We start from the raw sequence: 20,018 nt of genomic DNA, 5'->3' as shown, positions 1-20,018 counted from the left end.
TTCAGACCAGGGCTCTAGGGAGGGACTGTCAGGGTCACAGACTGAGTCAGCACTCTCACCTGGGACTGCTCTGAGATGCAGCTCGCCTGAGTGGGGCAGTCAAATCACAGTCCTAACTACTGGAATTGCCTGGGCCACTGCTGACCCTATGCTAGTCCGGCTTCTCGCAGATCCTGCTGCAAAACTCAAAGGTTGATTTTTCTATCCGTGGGCTTGGCCAGGGCTGGATGGTGCACCCCTAGGCCGACCCACTCATCACATGGTGACAGATGGGAAACTGGGAGCTCCTCCAAGGCTCAGGGGGCACAAGGGTCTGAAGGGGCAGAAAGCGAAGGAGGTGGCTTAGAGGGGCCCTTGATGCCTCCCAGGCCACTGCCACCACTGTCTCTCCAGAACCAGGTGCAGAAGATCCCCAAAGAAAAGGAGAATGGCATCACCCAGCCAGGGTCCAGGAAGGGCTGGTGTAGGCTCAGGGTAAGTGCAGGGGAGGGGTCTGGGTCCCTGGGTGGGACCCTAGATGACCAGAGGGTGCCTGGGGCCCAGACAGTGCCCTGGAGACCCCCAGTTCTCTCCCAGGAGTTTCCCGCTTGAGGGCCCCCAGTCCCCTCTCAATGAAATTGACCACCACCCTTTCCTGTCCTCCTACCCCCCTGCCACTGCCCTCCCTGCTCTGGCCAGCTACAAAGCCTCTTTTCCCATATTTGTAAGAATATCAGAAAGGAGTTTTTTATACTATCGTCCCTTCACATAAGCCCATGGGTCTTTTTGCATGTTGCTGCTGTTTTAGTGTTTAACTTCCAATCCCAGGGCCCTGGGCAGCAGTCGGCTGGGCTGTCCTTCCACACCTTCTCCCAGCCTCGCACATCGTCATGCTTAGCAGGCTTCTTCTACCCTAAAGTGCAGGGCTCAGGCTATGACACATCTTTTTCTGCCACTGCAAGCTCAAGAAACACATCATGTGACCCGTCCAGTTCAGGAGCTGTGTCCTTACCACAGAATGTTCCAGAAGGGAGGCCAGTCCCCACAGTGACATCTAGTGCAAGCTCACGCCTTGCCAGCTGGGGACAGTGCACAGAGCAAACACACCCATGAGACTGGCCCTGGACTGATTCCTTCTGCTGCCCTTTCAGCAGGGCTACAGGAATGCTTACATGTGTCCTCATACACAGACCCACTCAGGACAGACTCCCAGGAGTGGCATGCTGGGGGAAGGATGTGCACATTTCAAGTTAGGATCACTAAAGCCAGACTCCTTCCCAAAACAAAAGTCGCAGTCCCGTGGCCCAAAAGTCTTGACAATGGCTGTGTCCCTACATCGAGCCAGTTTTGGGTATTAGGGTTCTTTTCCGTTTTGCCAATCTGCTGTCAGGGTGCCCAATAGAACTGCAGGGTGGCTTTGAGGTGCTTTTTGGCCCTGAGAAGCCAAGCCCCTTCTCAGTCCTTCACTGGCCATTCAGTTTCACTCTTTCTGAGTCATTTGTTCAGATCCTGGATCCTGTGGGGGTCTTTCTCCCACCCAAGGATCCCCAGGTTCTCACCCTTGGCTGGATCTGGGTATTCCATAGCTTCAGGTTCTCAAAACCCCCTTTGATGTACAGAAAGAAATATCCGTGTCCTGCTTATCTCATGGGTGTGTTCGCTCTGTGCACTGTCCCCAGCCGGGAAGGAGTGAGCTTGCACTAGATGTTCCCCTCTGAGTCAAGAGCAGAGCAGGCCTTATGCAGCACAGAGGGAACATCACAGAGCCCTAGTGTTGGACAGTTCTGGGGGCTGACCAGGTGGCTTTGAGGAAACACTGGACATCGCCATGCCTCTGTTTTCTCATCACTGGAATGGGGTGTTTTGTGAGGACTCACTGGAACACTGCTCTTCCTCCAGGGAGATACCATGGTTACTTAGTTAACAAATTAACTTCAGGTTCCTAATGTTTGTAATCATCTCTCCACCTCCAAATGTGCTTGGAAAGCCCAGCCCTGTTTTCTGCTGAAGGCACTCATGTCCCACCTCCTGCCACAGGTCACTGAGGGAGAGGGAGTGCCTGGTCTGAGCTCTGTGCCCCTGACCCTCCTGGTGGTTCATGAGGCTGCCTCTGACAAAATGTCCCTCCTCTGTCCCACCCCAGTGTGTCTGTGGTTCTGACGAGGACTTGGATGAGGCCTGGGTGATGAAAACCTTCAAGGCAGGCTCACTGGAGAAGCTGGTGGAGCACCTGGTGCTCGCATTCCTAAAGGGTAACTTCTCCTACATCAGAATCTTCCTGGGAACCTATAGAACCTACGCCACCACCCAGCAGGTCCTAGACCAGCTGCTCCAAAGGTGAGCGCCCTGCCCTCCACAGCATAGTGGAGGCTCTGTCCCCTACCAGTTGTGAGTCTGGAGAATGTCACTTCACCACTCAGAGCCTGTTTGTTCCACTGAGAAGTGGGGTGATAAAGGACAAATCAGCTAGAATTACTGTCAGGACCCCGTGGGACAAGCCATGGAAAGTGTGTACCAGAGCCCAGCTCTTTGGTAAAGGGTGTTGGAGGGTCTGGGATGTTCACATTTATTATTTTCTTCTCCCCCATAAAGAAACTGTCTGCCTCAACCCTCACTCACTGTGTGCCCTTGAGCAAACTTATTTCCCATTTGTAAAGGGGAGGTTGAGATTCCATTTAGTGGGTCCTTGTCCTTGGTATTGCCAGAACAGGTATCTTGGAGGCTGGTAGAAGGGTCCCAGGACTCTCAGATACCTGGGAAGGTGCTGCTTGGGTTCACTCATTTACCAGTTGTCTATGAAGCCCCTACTGTTGCAGACACTGTTCTAGGCACTTAGCATTGTTCAGTAGACGAAGCAGGTAGGAAGCCCTGCCCTCCTGCACCTCCATTCTAGTCGGGGAGTCAGACAGGAACATTAGACATCTTAAGCAAGTAGTGTCCACAGTGCATTAGATGTGACACCCTCACACCACCTCTAGGTATGGATGTAACCACCCCTATTCTGCCCAGGATGCTGAACCCCAAGACCAGCTGAAAGGGTGAGTGGACTGTGGGTGGACAAAGAGGGGCTCCTGTCTATTCAGAAGGGTGGAGGCTGTACGGGGCCTGTGTCTGGATTGGGGCTGGGCAGACTGTGGACCCCACATATCTGGATTCCACTACAGGAATGAGTTTAGAACCACCTCCTGCAGGAGATAAGCAGTCATAGAGAGTTGGGGGTGGAACCGGGCATTCTGGGGAGCAGAGGGGAGGCTGGGGGCTCAGAGCGGCCCCTGAGAGAACCCATCCCCGCACAATCCCCTCACATTTCCATTTGCCCCCCCCATACTGGGGGCCCAAAATAGGAGGTGTCGGGTGGGAGGGAGAGAAACCCGCTCCTGAATCTCAATCCCCAGTTGTGGATGCTCAGCTGCTATGCGGGGCCTCTGTCCCAGGGGAAAACTGTCAATGGGAGAAGAGACGATCACATGTGTGCAGAGAATCAGGCAGCATGGTGGTGCACACTCTCCACAGAAGGGTACTGAGGGCCTGGGCATCTGGGGCAGGGGACAGCCTCCATGTGTCGCCCAGCATCAGATAATCCTGGAGCACGACTGTGTGCCAGGCTGTGAGATGAATATGCAGACACACATCTCCGTGCCCTTAGAGGGTTACTGCCCAGTGGGGAGAGGGCCAGGGGAGAGAAAGGGATGTAATTCAGGCTCCTCAAGGAGGGAGAGTTCTTTAGATCATTGATGGGGACCTCTCTGGGACGGAGGCTGTGTGGTAGCCCTCTGCTCAGTGACCAGGTCTGCTACTGCCAGGATAGCCAGGGGGTGTGATGCAGGGTGGTGCTGACCTTTGGAAGGACGGGCAGACACAGGGCCCTTTGCAGGGGTGCCCTGGGAGGGCAGTGCGTCAGGAAAAGCCAGGCCTCTGACCCTGCTCTTCACCACCCACCCCTAGTGCCATCTCTTTCATCCTGGGCACGTGGCTGAAGGAATACTCAGAGGATTTCGATCAGCCCCCAGACTTCCCCTGCCTAAAGCTCGTGGTGAAGTATGTGCAGGTGAACATGCCAGGCTCACATCTAGAGCACCGTGCCCAACTTCTGTTGGCCCAGCTGGATCAAATGGAGGTCACTGAGACAGAGCCAGAGGGTGAGGAGGACTGGGCATGCCTGCATGTGAGCTTGTGAGGGGGACATGGGAAGACCCTGAGAGGCTGGGGTTGACCTATAGTGCAGAGTAACCTCAGACCCTCCTCTGGTGGACCGTGGTCTGGGAAGACTTCCTGGGGTGGAAATCTTGGGAATGGGCTTCTCTTGATGGCAGTGAGATGTTTTTCATCATTGGAAAGGTATGAGGAAAGGCAGTCATATTGGTGAACATTTCTCCTCTTGCAGCTCCAGAGCCAAGGCCAGGGCCAGTTGTAAAAGTAGCTCAAGATCCACCTTTGTCCCGAGAACTGGCTCCTGCACCATGTTCTGGGGTATATTCTGCTCCTGTACTGGCACCGGAGCTCCATAGCACACCACCTATTACATCGCCAGCTCCAGAACCTGCACCAGATGGAGAGCCGGCTGGAGGGGTGGATTCCCATCCAGGGTCACCTCCAGAAGTGGCTCCCGGACCACTGGCTGATGTTAATCCTACTCCTGCTACAACACTGGAGCTCCATACCACCCCAGCTATTTCATCACCAGCACCTACACTGGCATCAGATGAAGAGCCAGCTGGAGGGTCAGAGTCTTATCCTGGGCCACCTTCAGAGCCAACTCCTGGACCACTGGCTACTGTCAGTCCTGCTCCTGCTCCAACACCAGAGCTCGATGTAGCCCAGGCCCTCCTCCAGCTCCATCACCAGCATCCGATGGACAACTGGATGGAGAGGTGGATTCCCACCCTGGACTACTTCCAGAACCGGAACCTGGACCACCAGCTGATGTCGATTCTGCTCCTGCTCCAACACAGAAGCTCCGTGGAGCACCAGCTCTTCCATGATGAGCTTCAGCTGTGGCAGCAGAGGGCTAGCCCCATGGAGGTTCGGATTCTTAACCTGGGACACCTGCAGAGCCAGAGAATGGACAACCTGGTGATGTGGATCCTGGTACTGAACGGACACCGAAGCTCAATAGAGCATCACCAGCTCCAGCACTGCTACCACACGGAGAGCTGGATTTTTACCCTGGGCGACTTCCAGAACACATTCAAGGAAAACTTCATGAGTTACATTCTGTCCTTGCAGGAACATTGGAGCTGGGTACATCAACAGGTCCTCCATCAGCAAGTTGAGCAGACAGAGAGCCTGCTGGAAGATCGGATTCTCTTCCTCGGCCAACACCATAATGGGCTCCTGGACCACCTGGTGAGGTTGATCATGCTCCTGGACTAACACTGGAGCTCCTTAGACCACCATCACGAGCTGATTCACTGACACCAGATGAAGAGCCAGCTGAAGGGTCAGAGTCTTATCCTGGGATACATCCAAAACCTGCTCCTATACCACCTACTGATGTTGAACCCACTCTTGCACCAAAACCAAAGCTTCACTGGCACAGGCCTTCCTTCTCCATTTTCATCATTGACACTAGATGAAGGGCCAGCTGGAGGGGTGGATTTCCATCCTGGGCCACTTGCAACTGGCTCCCAGATATTGATCCAGCTCCTGTTCCAACACTGGAGCCCCATACACCATTACATCCTCCATCTCCAGCACTGTCTGGGGCACCAGAGGCCTAACTAGTTGCCACATCTCCTCTACAGCAGCTCCTTATTGACAGCCAGGGAACATCTGCTCCAGAAGCAGACCCTTATTTCTCCTCACCTGAGTGGGTAGTTCTTGGTTTTGTTGTAGTATTTTCCCAGCTCAATTTATTCTGTATAGTTTATAGTATTTTAACTGGTAGGTTTCTCATTAAATAAAGTTTTGTTGTAATAGCTTGCAAGTGTGTAATATAGCGGTTTTATGTACTTTTTCACAATTTTATTCACCATCGCCAGTGTCTCCTTCAGAACATTTTCATCACCACTGTGATGGTTAATGTTATGTGTCAACTTGGGTAGGCCATGATTCTCAGGGGTCTGGCTGACATTATGTAATCACACTCCATTTTATGATCTGATGTGAGCAGCCAATCAGTTGGAAAAGGCATTTCCTTGGGAACATGGCCTTCAAATCTATACATTTCCTGGGGTATGGAGCCATTAATCTGGCCAATGTATTTTTCTCCATCCCTGTTTTGAAGGATCAACAGAAGCAGTTTGCCTTCAGCTGGCAAGGCCAGCAATACACCTTCACTGTCTTATCTCAAAGGTATATCAACTCCCTAGCCCTGTGTCATAATTTAATCCATAGGGACCTTTATCGCCCTTCCTTTCCACAGTATGTCACACTGGTCCATTAAACTGATGACATTATGCTGATTGGACATAGTAAGAAAAAAGTATCAATGACTCCGCAGTTATTGGTAGAATATTTGCCTGCTAGAAGGTTATTCCCCAAAAATTCAGTTGTCTTCCACCTCAGTGAACTTTCTAGGGCTCCAGTGGTGTGGGCATGTCAAGATGTTCCTTGTAAAGTGAAGGATAAGTTGATGTATCTGGCCCCTCCTACAACTAAAAAGGAGGCACAGCCCCTGCTGGACGTCTTTGTATTTGGAAGCAACATACCCCTCATTTGGGTGTGCTACTCCAGCCTATTTATCAAAGGGCTAGTTTTGAGTGGGCCCAGAACAAGAGAAGACCTTGCAAGAGGTTCAGACTGACGTGCAAGCTGTTCTGCCACTTGAGCCATATGATCCAGCTAATGAAATGATGTTTGAAGAGTCACTTGCAAATAATGATGTTATTTGGGGTCTTTGGCAGGCTCCTATTGGTGAATCACAGTGCAGGTCCTTAGGATTTGGGAGCAAAGCCCTGCCGTCCTACACAGTTAACTACTCTCCTTTTGCGAAACAGCTTTTGTCTTGTTACTGGGTCTTAGTAGAGACGGAACTGTTAACCATGGGCCACCAAATGACCATGTGTCCTGAGTTGCCCATCATGAATTGGGTGTTGTCTGACCCATAGAGCCATAAAGCTGGATGTGCACAACAGCACTCCATCCTTAAATGGAAGAGGTATGTACGATACAGGGCCTGAGCATGACCTGAACACTCAAGTAGTTTGTATAAGGAAATGGCCCAAATGCTCAGGGTCCCCACTCCTGTCATATTACCTGCCCTCTCCCAGGCTGCACCTATGGCCTCATTGGGAGAGCCTCATGATGAGTTGCCTGAGGAAGAGAAAACTCGTGCCTGGTGTATTGACGGTTCTGTGTGATATGCAGGCACCATTTGAATGTGCACAGTGGAACCAATGCAGCCCATTTCTGGGACTTCCCTGAAGGACAGTGGTGAAGGGATATCTTCCCAATGGCAGAACTTCAGGCAGTGTGCCTGGTTGTTCACTCTGCTTGGAAGGATAAATGACCAGATATGCAATTTTACACTGATTCATGGGCTGTGGTCAATGGTTTGGCTGGATCGGCAGGGACTTGGAAGGAACATGATTGAGGAATAGGAGTCAAGGAGGTACGGGAAAGTGGTTTGTGACAGACTTCTCCGAAGGAACCAAAGAACTCACATTAATGAGTGGGGGCTCCTTGTTCTTTGCCAGGGACCTCTGTTTCTACATTGGGCCTTTAGGGCAGACAAAAACCATTATTGCTTTAAGCACCATTGTGGATTGAAGTTATCATTGTTGGGTGTTTCATCCTGTGATCTGCTGAATTGGAATAATGAGGAGAGGCACAGTAATATGTGTAAGGCCTTTCCCACTTATTAGCTGTGAAATCTTCAGCAAAGTACTGCCCCTCTCTGACCCTTGGTTTCTTCAACTTTACAATGGGACTAATACTGTCTTCCTCACAGCACTATTGTTGAGGATTACATTGAAATATTGGTGAAGCACTCAGAATGATGCCTGGCACATAGTAGGCAATCAATAAATGGGAGTTAAAGCAAGAGATACAGGAAAGGTGGCCTGTGTGCAGGTTTAATCTGGGAGTGCAGGGTAAAGTTGATGGAAGGATTTCTTGTCACCCAGGGCATCAAACTCCTTACTATATAGTTGTCAGTTAGGTCCTTCCTGCCCAGGCCCCCTATCTTCAATGCCTGAAGAGGTCCATTTACTAGAGTCTTTCCTGGGACAAGTACAGGTTTGACAAGGAATGTCTGTACCCATACAATGAAATGGGAATTATATACAGCTTATTGTGGTTAGCAAAATTGTGTAGTGGGTAGACCACCAGTAGTTTTTCCTTCTTCTTCAAGAAATGAAGCTGCCAAGTCATATTTGAGCAGATCTTGAGATCCACTTTTGCTATGCAGATGTAGGCCAAGGGCTTTTATGCCATGAATAAGACATTTGTATTTTACTAGGAAAGCAGCTCCTCTTGTAGCATGCAGAAGTCTAAGGAAGATTTGCACAAGTTACACAAGAAACTGGGGGGTCTCCTGGGAGAGAAGGAATTGATTGTATCTTATCACAACCAACCATGGCCAACATCAGCACCAACCATCACTATTACCACCACCACTACCTCCACCACCATAACCATCACCATCTCCACCATACAACCCACCACCACCACTTCTACTACCACTGTCACCACCATCACCAACACCAATGCTACCATTTCCACCACCATCACACCACCAACCATAATCATCACCATCATCACCATCACCACTTCCATCATACAACCCACCACCATCATCACACCACTTACTGTCACCACCATCATCATGCTACCCACCACTGCCATCACCACCTCCCTTACACAAGTCATCACCACCATCCTTACCAGTACCACCATCACCATCACTCTTACCATCAATTTTACCGCCACCAGCAATGATGCCCCCTGTCACCAGAACCACCCCTGTTACTCTCAATATCAACATCATCAGCATCACCACCTCCATTACAAAACTTGTCACCGCTACCATTACCACCCTTACGTTCACCATTGTTCCTTCCCCCGTAATTCAGATCTCTAAGTCTGGAGAAATGAATTTTGGTCTAGGTCCATTGGCCCAAGACCCTAATATAAAGTTCTAAGAGAGAGAGAACACATGGACTTTCCTTGGCCCTAAAAGGGGAGAGACGAAGGGGAGTGATAGTTTTCTTTTTCTTTTTGAGGCTATGGATCTTGAGATCTACTTGCACCCTGATGTATATGAGGGAAAAATAACACACAACTGGTTTGGGGGAATTCGGACCCTCTAAGTCTGAGAAAACAGAGTGTTATCCTTTCTTAAAGAAAAGTTGGGTCCATTAATCTTAATTCAGCGAGATCATTAAGCAAAAAGACTCCCAAAACTACCCCAATCTCACCGCAATGGGACAGTCTATCACCTAAGGAAACAGAGGGATGAGATAATCGTGGTGAAGGTGAGCCTTGAAGGTGATTAGACACAAATGTTGGACTTTCAGATATTCCCAGAAAGTGGACAAGTCTTGAGGGTTTCTCTTTAGGGCCTGACTGAGACATATTAATCCTACCTCAAATAATAAAACGAGAGCAAGAGTGAGTCCAAAAAAAAAGAGTAAGTCAGAAAGTGAAAAATACAAGTCAGAGACAATTTCCATACTATGTGGTTCTGGCATTAATCTCCAAAGGGACTCCTCATCTGGGTGTGGCAAGGACTTCTCTGTCCTGGTCCAATCTTTTCTTCTATCATCAAGTTCTGCAGTCCTCACTGGTCCTCCTTTGTGTGCCACGGTGATCCCATCAAGCTTTCAGGGATTAGGAAAGGTGCTTTCTTAAATAAAAGTTCTTTGTCTGTTTTGGCTTTTACACTGAGATTGCAGAGGATTCAAATTCTTTTCCAGCCTAAAGGTACAGAGCTTTATCAGCTGTGTTCACATAGCTTTAAGGTCCCTGGGTGGCTGCAGAAGCAGCACGGGGATGGCGAGTGACCTCCTCTAACCTCACAAGGGGCAAAGAGAACCAAGATCAACGGCCCCAGCCTGGCCCCATGAGGTGGAGGCCAAGCACGCCTCCTCTCTCCAACATCTTCACCAATTCTGACACCAACTGTCCCTCGCACAGCACTTTCTACTTCTCTGTAGGGTTCGATAATTCATTGCAGTGGCCACACCGAACTCACAGGCCATATACATGATTATGGTTTTTTTTTTACGGAAATAACAGGTTACGATTCAGCCCCGGGACACTCAAGGATACAGTTCTTCCATTGGGCAGCCTCTTCCTAGCCATGCTCGCAGGTACAGTTCTCCCTGGCCCTAGGCCTCTGCCCAAAGGCACTCCCTGTCCATCAGCTGGAAAGCCCAATGCGCGGTCTCCCTGCTGCCAGGTCTCTGCTGCAGCTTCTCACTGCCTTTAGTGTTACAGTTCTCTCTCTCTCTGTCTCCTGGTTCCAGGAGCTTCTCGGCATAGGGATCCCAGGTCCAAAGACATGTTCTCCGCTCCTGGCTATTCTTCTTTGGTGGTGGTGGGATCCTCTCCTTCCTGCCTCTGGGGTGGCTCATTTCAAGCCCAACAGAATGGCAAACCTGACCAATCCCTTTGGTAGGCCACAATTACCATATCTGCACAGTCCCACCCAATCACTTGGGTGGGAGTTGCAAGACCATGGCTAGAAAGGCCACACAAAAGTCATCTATCACACTACAGTGGCGCAAACAGTTTACACTGGACTACGAACCAAAAGGTTGGGGATTTGAAACCATGCAGCAGTGCCACAGAAGAAAGGCCTGGCAATCTTCTTCCATAAAGATTACAGCCAAGTAAACCCTATGGAGCTTGATCCTACTCTGTAACAATTGGGATCGCCATGAGTAGAAATTGATTCAACTGCAACAGGTTTTGTTTTGGTTTTCATATAGCTTTAACTTTACCTTTTGCTATTAGGACATTAAGGGAATCATGCCTCCTTTTCCAAGTGGGTTGTGAAATACTGCTGCTGCCGGGTTCACTGGGAATGGCCGTGTACTGCCTGCACTGTTTGGCGTTCTGCCTCACTCTGGCTTCTGCACCCTCTGATCTGTGGCACCCTCTGATCTGTGCCGCCGGAGTATGAAGGGGTCTTAAAGCCTGTGCTGTTAATTGGGTGGGAAGGGATTTAAACAGCCTACAAAGCCCTCCCCTGTGTCATCATCAGCTCTGGGAGGACTTGGATGTTGCACTGGGAACCATTCCCCCCCCTACCCCCGACAGCTACAGCTGTCTGAGGTTTTTATTTTTATGTTTTGTTGTTTAACTATTTCCTGCCCACTTCTATGCAGGCTGCCTAGGCAGTTCTCCAGCCCACACACTGTCCAGCTCAGGTGGGACCCTGAATTCACCCTGGAACCAAGATAGAGCCAGAGAAACTGCCACCATGAGCACAGATTAGTGACACAAAGGTCCCCAGACAGACTTGTGTCCCTAAGGCCCCCAGCTGTCTGGGCCTGTTAGCTGAGCATGAGGAGTTTTTAAATTTTAAAACACTTCAGTCGCTAATATCAAAAGAGGCACTTTCTAAAACATATAAGGTATACACATGGCAAGGGAATCAAATTCTGAACATTGGGACTGAGGGTAGTAGTTTTTTTTTAATGTTATGAAGTTTAGCAAGAAACACTTTTGTGTTTATATAAATTTTGTATGCAGTAATACGGAAATTTGTATTTTGGGACAAAAACCTGAGATTCTTTGAAGGAAAAACACAAATAAGGACAGAAGAAATAATGCAGCAATGACAACACCCCTTAGCAGTTACTCAGCCCATGTGGTAAAATTAAGGGGGAAAATGTTCTAATTGTCCCAGTCTGGTTCCAGCTGAGTCCTTCTCAAAGGACTGAGATAAAGTGTATGTGTGGGTGGGTTAGAAAGAGAGACCAAAACCCTGTTGCCGTTGAGTCGATTCCGACTCATAGCGACCCTACAGGCAGAGTAGAACTGCCCCACAGGGTTTCCAAGGAGCGGCTGGTGGATTTGAACTGCCAACTCTTTGGTTAGCATCCGAGCTCTTAACCACTACATCACCAGGGCTTTAAGACAGAGAAAGAGAGAGAATGTAAATGTGAGTGTGCCAGCGTAAGTTGTGTTTGTAATCACGAGTGTAAATGTGAATGTGTGTGTGACTACGAATGTAAGTGTGTAATGTGTGTATTTGAATGTGAGTGTAAGCTGTGTGAGTGAACATGCATGTACAAGTTTGTGAATATGTGAATATAAGTACATGAATGTGTGTGTCTGAGTCCCGTAAGTATGAGAGTAGCTCTGTGTGAGTGTAAGTTGCTGAGTCAGAATCGACTCGACAGCACTGGGTTTGGTTTTGGTTTGGTGTGAATGTGAGTGTACAAGTCTGTGTGCAAGTGGGTGTGAGTGTGAATGTGTGTATGAGTGTAAGTTATGTGAGTGTGTGCATTTACTATGCATCCAAAGATGTAACTTTTAGGGATCTCAACTTTGAAATCTCCATTATTTCTGAGCACGAACACCCCCTTGTCCCCAGCGAGGTTAGCTTGGGACTTGGTAATGGCTCTAAGGAGCCCTGGTGGTGCAGTGGTTAAGTGCTCGGCTGCTAACTGAAAGGTTGGTGGTTTGAACCCACCAGCCGCTCCACAGGAGAAGGATGTGGCAGTCTGCTTCTGTAAAGACTGCAGCCTCGGAGGTACTACGGGGCAGTTCTACTCTGTCCTACGGGGTCACTGCGAATTGGAATCCACTCAACGGCAACAGGTTATAACGTCCATTCAGCCCTATTTGCCCAGGACAGAACTCATTTATGCCTGTTGTCCTGGCATAACTTTCATTTCTTTGCAGCCGTATTGATTTTTGGTTGAGGTATAACTCACATCAGTAAAGGACACAACTCTTAAGAATACAGCCTGATGATCACTCTGGGGAAGTCTCCCAGGGTTTCTCGTCAGCCCACCTGAAAGAGGGTGGATTTCATTGTCCACAAGCATTTTACTTCCCCTGTGGTCTTTGAGGAATACTTTATACATGCTGGAGAATCAAAGGAAATGTACTGCAGGTATTTGGAAACCAGGGAGGGTTTAAATTCCATTGCCTTGACTCGATGGGCTTTAAGGATGTGTCGATTCTAGAAGGTGGAAACGATTAGGAACCTTCATAGAAGTTACCATAATTCAAAGCATCTGAACTTCCCTTTACCCTGTCACCACCAGTTCAGCCTTACCCTGACAAACTTGACTTTGGTTAAAGGAATGAATCATCCCACTGGAAATCATATAGGAACTGTGGGAGAGAGTATGGGATTTGGAATCGGCCAGGCTTAGCTTTGCAGCTTGACTCTACCATTTGCTACCTCTGTGTCCTTGGGTAAGTTGCTTTAACTTCTCTGGGCCTCACTTTCCTAAACTATAAAAGGGGCAACAGGATTTACTTTGCACAGTTGGGGTCAGGATGACATTTAATGAATATATGGGGCCTGGCGCATGGGCACCAAGTAGATGATAGCTAATATTTAAGTCAGATGTAAGGATCAGAATAAAAGCAAAGTGTGGCAGATGATATTTTCCAAAATTGGCCACAGCACTATCTCCAGTCTCACTCATTCTTCCAGAATTTTGCTGATCCGTGTCAAGAGGCAGGGTCTATTTCCCCTCCGTGCGAACCTGGGCAAGACTTTGTGACTGCTTCAATAAACAAACAATGTGGCAGAAGCAATGTTACATGACTTCAGAGGCTACATCAAAAAGGACAATACAGCTTTTGCCTAGTCCTCTCTCTCTCTATCAAGATGCTTACCCTTGGAGCTCAGCCACCATGCTGTGAGGAAGCCCGTACTAGCCTACATAGAAAGACTACATGGAGAGGTCCACATGAAGAGGAACTGAGGCCCCCAGCCAATAGCCATTATCAACCATCAGACTTATGAAGGAACAAGCCTTCGGATGATCTCAGCTCTCACATACAAGACATCCCTGCTGTGCGCTGCTCAAATTCCTGACCCACAGGATCCGTGAGCATAATAAATGGTTGTATTAGCTATGAAGATTTGAGGTAATTTTTTAACGGGCATAGTAATTGGAATTCAGTGTAATCATGGTGTTTCAGATGGGGTTGACATTTCTCTCATACATCTGCATCAGGCTGTTTGCTTTCATTCATTCCAAAATCAAAGGTTAAGAGCCTGTTATACATATTTGTACTGTTGCTTATGTTTGTAACCCAGTATGGAGGTTCCTCTTCACAAAATTAATTGGTCATGTACTCAAACCTAATGTGGTCTTCTATATCCAAGCTCCTACAGCCCTGTGTATTATTTAACACTGCCCATTTACTAGCCCGTGGGAGGTGGAACTACAAAATAATGTAACCATTTGATAACCAAAGATGTGTGAAGTTGTATATCCACATTGCTGCTATCCCATCCAGACAGCAGCTGTGGAAGACTGAATCCTGTTCCTTTGTTTTCCATGCCACAAAGATGGAAACTTTCTCCAGTACTATGAATTCATTTGAGGAAGGAGAGAATTACAGTAAACTAGCAAGGCCTCAAGGAGCCCTGGCAGGTCAGTGGTTAAAGCACTCGGCTGCTAACCAAAATGTCGGTGGTTTGAACCCACCAGCCACTCCACGGGAGAAAGATGTGGCAGTCTAATTCCATAAAGACTTACAGTCTTGGAAACCCTATGGGAGACTTCTAGTCCATCCTACAGGGTTGCCATGAATCAAAGTCGACTCAGTCGCAGTGGGTTGGTTTGGTTAGCGAGACCTCAGGTCACAGCCAAGGAAAATTAGGCCAGAAAGCTAAGGCAGCAGCAACACCAATTTTGCAGACGGGTCCAAACCAGAGAATGGGATCCACAGGCAGATCATGTGCATGAGAACCACACTGTGGTCTAGAGCAGTGGTCACAGCAGAGCGTGTAATAGAGCAGCTAGAGCATGAGCTTTGGATCAAACGAAGCTGGGTTCACATCTGGTGTCTCCACATACTGGCTGTGTGACTTTGGGTAGGTTCCTCAATTTTGCCATCTGTAACATAGTACCTGCCTCTGGCAGAGGTGACTAACTGTTTTCCAAAGATACGCATTCCTCCTGTATAGTGTAGTTGTGGCTGGGAAGCAGCTGGCCCGCATCTAAAATTGCTGTGTGACTAGACCTGGTTAATGAAATACAAGCAGAGGTCACGTCTATCACTTCTATGCTGAGGTGGCTAAGTGCCCAGTGCACATTGCCCACACTAACTTCCCTTTTCCTGCTGAACCTGGAGGCCACGAGTTGAAGACGATGACATCACAAGGTAGAGTGACCCTGGATCCCTGCATCACTACTTGGAAGGAACCACTCAACCTAGAACAGGCACACTGCACTTTGTGCGAGTTACTATGTTAACACACTGAAAATTGAGGGTTGCTTGTTATAGCTGCTAGCCTACCCACACTCATACACTGTTAGATAATTGTTAACTGCGTAATTGTAGGTAATTATAAACAATTTTTTACCATCTGTCTTTCCCACTTGACTGGATGCTCCTTGAAAGCAAGGACTGGACCCTATTCACCCAGTGCCTTACACTGTGTCTGGTGCATGTGTTATGGACTGAATTGTGTCCCTCCAAAAAATGTGTCAACTTGGCTAGGCGGTGCTTCCCAGTATTGTGTGATTGTTCAGGGTTTTGTCATTTGATGTGATTTTCCTCTGTGTTGTAAATCCTAACTCTATGATGTTAATGAAGTGGGATTAGCAGAAGTTATTATGTTAATGAGGCAGGACTCAATCTAAAATATTAGAGAAACCAGATAACTGGGAGCTCCTAAAAATCAAACACCTATGCTCATCCAAAGACTTCACCAAAAGAGTAAAAAGACCACCTACACACTGAGAAAAAATTTTCAGCTATGACATCTCCGACCAGCCCCTGATCTCTAAAATCTATATGATTCTGTCAAAACTCAACCACAAAAAGACAAACAACCCAATCAAGAAGTGCGCAAAGGATATGAACACACACTTCACTAAAGAAGACATTCAGGTGGCTAACAGATACATGAGAAAATGCTCTCGATCATTAGCCATTAGAGAAATGCAAATTCAAACCACGATAAGATTCCATCTCACTCCAACAAGGCTGGCATTAATCCAAAAAACACAAAATAATAAACGTTGGAGAAGCTGTGGAGAGACTGGAACACTTACACACTGCTGGTGGGAATGTAATATGGTACAACCACTTTGGAAATCGATCTGGAATTTCCTTAAAAAGCTAGAAATACAACTACCATACGACCCAGAAATCCCACTCCTTGGAATATATCCTAGAGAAATAAGAGCCTTTACACGAACAGATATATGCACACCCATGTTTACTACAGCACTATTTATTACAATAGCAAAAAGCTGGAAGCAACCAAGGTGTCCATCAAAGGATGAATGGATAAATTGTGGTACATTCACACAATGGAATACTACGCATTGATAAAACAATGATGAATCTGTGAAACATTTCATAACATGGAGGAACCTGGAAGGCATTATGCTGAGTGAAATTAGTCAGTTGCAAAAGGACAAATATTGTATACGACCACTATTATAAGATTTTAAGAAATAGTATAAACTGAAAAGAACACATTCTTTGGTGGTTACGAGAGGGGGGAAGGAGGGAGGGTGGGAGAGGATTATTTCCTGATTAGTTAGTAGATAAGAACTACTTTAGGTGAAGGGAAGAACAGCACTCAATACAGGGGAGGTCAGCACAACTGGACTGGACCAAAAGCAAAGAAGTTTCCTGAATAAACTGAATACTGTGAAGGTCAGCGGAGCAGGGCCGGGGGTTTGGGGACTATGGCTTCGGGGGACATCTAAGTCAATTGACAAAATAAATTCTATTAAGAAAACATTCTGTCTTCCACTTTGAAGTGTGGCGTCTGGGGTCTTAAACGCTAGCAAGTAGCCATCTAAGATGCATCAATTGGTCTCAACCCACCTGGATCAAAGGAGAATGAAGATTACCAAGGACACAAGGTGATTACGAGCCCAAGAGACAGAAAGGGCCACATGAACTAGAGACTACATCATCCTGAGACCAGAAGAACTAGATGGTGCCTAACCACAACCGATGACTCCCCTGACAGGGAGCACAACACAGAACCCCTGAGGGAGCAGGAGAACAGTGGGATGCGGGCCCCAAATTCTCAGAAAAAGACCAGACTTAATGGTCTGACTAAGACTAGAAGAATCCTGGCTGTCATGGTCCCCAAACCTTCGGATGGCCCAGGACAGGAACCATTTCTGAAGCCATCTCAGCAGACATGGGTTGGACTGGACAATGGGTTGGAGAGAGATGCTGATAAGAAGTGTGCCACTTGCATCAGGTGGACACTTGAGACTATGTTGGCATCTCCTGTCTGGAGGGAAGATGGGAGGGTAGAGGGGGTTAGAAACTGGCAAAATGATCACGAAAGGAGAGACTGGAAGGAGGGAGCAGGCTAGCTCATTGGGGGGAGAGTAAGTGGGAGTGTGTAGTAAGGTGTATATAAGTTTACGTGTGAGAGACTGACTGGATTTTTAAACTTTCACTTAGAGCAAAATAAAAATTATAAAAAAAATATATATATATATATAAAGTCCACGTCCAGACCCCAGGAAAACAAGGCTGTGTGTTTGTAAACTCCCTGTGATTCTACCAGGGCACCAAGCCATCCTGTCAACCTCAGTGAATAAGACATTCATCCAAGGCATCACTGGGCACCTCCTTCCTCCTCCCTCTCGTTTTCCATTAGTGATATGCGTGCACTCCTCTCTGTAGCTGCTCAAACAGACCAGCCTCTCTTGGTCTCACATTCATGGCCTCTTTGTTGGTCCCAGCAGCCCCCAGGATATTGTCTGGGAATGGATGCTTTAATACCCAAGACCTTTCTACTTCTTCCCTCCAAAAGGGATTTTTCCCCCCTCCCAGAAAATATTTCAAGAAAACAATTCCATTTTCTTGTGTGGCTGAAGAGGTGCTGCTGCTGCTGAGGGGAAGAGCTCTCTGGATGTGATGGTGCTGAGAAGGACAAGAAGCTAACCTTGTTTTTCCTTCCCTATGCACATACTGGAAACCCTAGTGGCACAGTGGAGAAGAGCTTCATGCTGCTAACCAGAAGGTTGGTAGTTCGAACCTACCAGGTGCTCCTTGGAAGCTCTGTGGGGAGCTCTACTCTGTCTTAAAGGGTCGCTATGAGTTGAAATCGACTCAAGGGCAACAAGTTTAGTTTTTATGCACATCTAGAGTCCCTGGTGGGGCAAATGGATAATGTGCTGGGCTACTACCCAAAAGGTTGAAGGTTGGAGTCTACCCTGAGGCACCTCAGAAAAAGTCCAGGCGATCTAGTTCTAAAAAGTCAGCCTTTGAAGAAACCATGGAGCATAATTCTACCCTGACACACATCAGGTCACCATGAGTCTAAATCCAATTGGTAGGAACTGGTTTATGCACATGCTCATCCCCTCCCTGGAGCCACGGTAGCTCAGTGGTTAAGAGCTACAGCTGTTACCCAGAAGGTCGGCGGTTCAAATCCACCAGGCACTCCTTGGAAACCCTATGGAGTAGCTCTACTCTGTCCTATACAGTTGCTATGAGTCGGAATTGACTCAGTGCCAACGGGTTTGTCTGTTTTTGTTTTTAATCCCATCCCTGGAATCGAGATAGCAGTGCCCATGTGATGTCGACGGTGTGACCCGAGGTCTTTGGTAGGGAAGGGGCCTCTGCTCTCCAGCAACCAGTGTTGAGCTGGGCTGTGATGCTGCCTGTTTCTAATGGCTCCCAGGACCCCATTCCTGAGAGATGTTTCCCATCCCTTGGCCTCCCTGCTCTTGACAATCTGACTTGCCATTGTCCCTGTCCCCTTGAGTCTGGAATTGATATGTAAATAGATAGGTCGGTATTGCTGTGCTAAGCACCTTATAGTATTAAATCATTTAATCCTCACAAAAACTCTATGAACTAGATCCTGTTGTTAATTCTGTTGAGTTCCTGGCAGTTCCCTGTCCATACACTGCTGCAGACAGTTTGGAATTTTCTCCAGCAAAATTTTATTTGCATGTGATATTAATGATTATAAAGAAAAAAAAAAAAAAAAAAACCAGCTGCCACGGAGTCAACTCTGACTCATAGCGACTCTATAGGACATTAGTGGTTGGTGTATAAATTGGCATCATAGTCATATGAACTGGTCTTCCTTGTAAGAGTATGGATATTATCCTATCACTGACAGCACTGTACTTCAGGATAGGCCTTGAACAGTTCTTTTTGACAATGAACGTGACACCACTCCTCTTCAGTTTGTCATTTCTAGCAGGGTAGACCACATGATTGTCTGATTTAAAATGACCAACACAAGTCCATTTCATACTCACTAATGCCTAGAATATCAGTCTTTACGTGTTCTACTTCATTGTTGAAGACTTCCAGTTTTCCTAGATTTATACTATGTACTTTCCACATTCCGATTATTAATGGATGTTTGCAGTTGTTTCTTCTCATTTTGAGTCTTGCCACATCAGCGTACGAAGATCCGGAAAGCTTGACTCCGTCATAGTCATCAAGGTCTACTCTGCTTTACGGAGGCAGCTCCGCCCCAGTCGTCTTTTGAGTGCCTTCCAAAATGAGGGGCTTGTCTTCTAGCACTGTATCAGACAATGTTCCACTGCTATGCAGAAGGTTTTCATTGGCCAGTTTTTTAAAGAAGTCATCATGTCCTTCTTAACAGTCTATCTTAATCTGGAAGCTCCACTGAAATCTGTCCCCCATGGGCGACTCCACTGGTATTCGAAATATTGGTGGTAGCATAGCTTCCAGCATCACAGCAACATGAAAGCCACCACAGTACAAGCTGGCAAACAAGTGGTAGGACGACTGCCTAGATGAAAACAAAAAAAATTTTAAATATCACTGTGCTTATCTGAAAAGTTTTGTATAAAACACGGCAATGGCCTACGTGACTGCTCAACTTCCCTTCCAGATCTAGGATAATTCTTTAAAGTTTTGGCCCCTAATTCTAAATGTGTGGTGTTCACTCGACCCTGTTTGTCTGCTCCCCCTTCTGGTGG

General features: G+C 47.5%; 1 long non-coding RNA gene across 2 annotated transcripts in view; it reads right to left on the bottom strand.

The window, feature by feature from the left end:
• Nucleotides 1–19,057: 19,057 nt before the first annotated feature.
• Nucleotides 19,058–20,018, bottom strand: part of LOC135228729 (uncharacterized) — a 35,430-nt gene continuing 34,469 nt past the window's right edge. For both annotated transcript variants that reach the window (XR_010319519.1, XR_010319520.1), the window contains exon 4: nt 19,058–19,828. This is a non-coding gene — a long non-coding RNA (uncharacterized LOC135228729). The remainder of the gene's footprint in view (nt 19,829–20,018) is intronic.

This window comes from Loxodonta africana, chromosome 27 (assembly GCF_030014295.1).
Source record: "Loxodonta africana isolate mLoxAfr1 chromosome 27, mLoxAfr1.hap2, whole genome shotgun sequence".
Taxonomy (NCBI): domain Eukaryota; kingdom Metazoa; phylum Chordata; class Mammalia; order Proboscidea; family Elephantidae; genus Loxodonta; species Loxodonta africana.
Note: the sequence above shows the minus strand (reverse complement) of the source record. Positions and strands in the feature narration are given on the sequence as shown.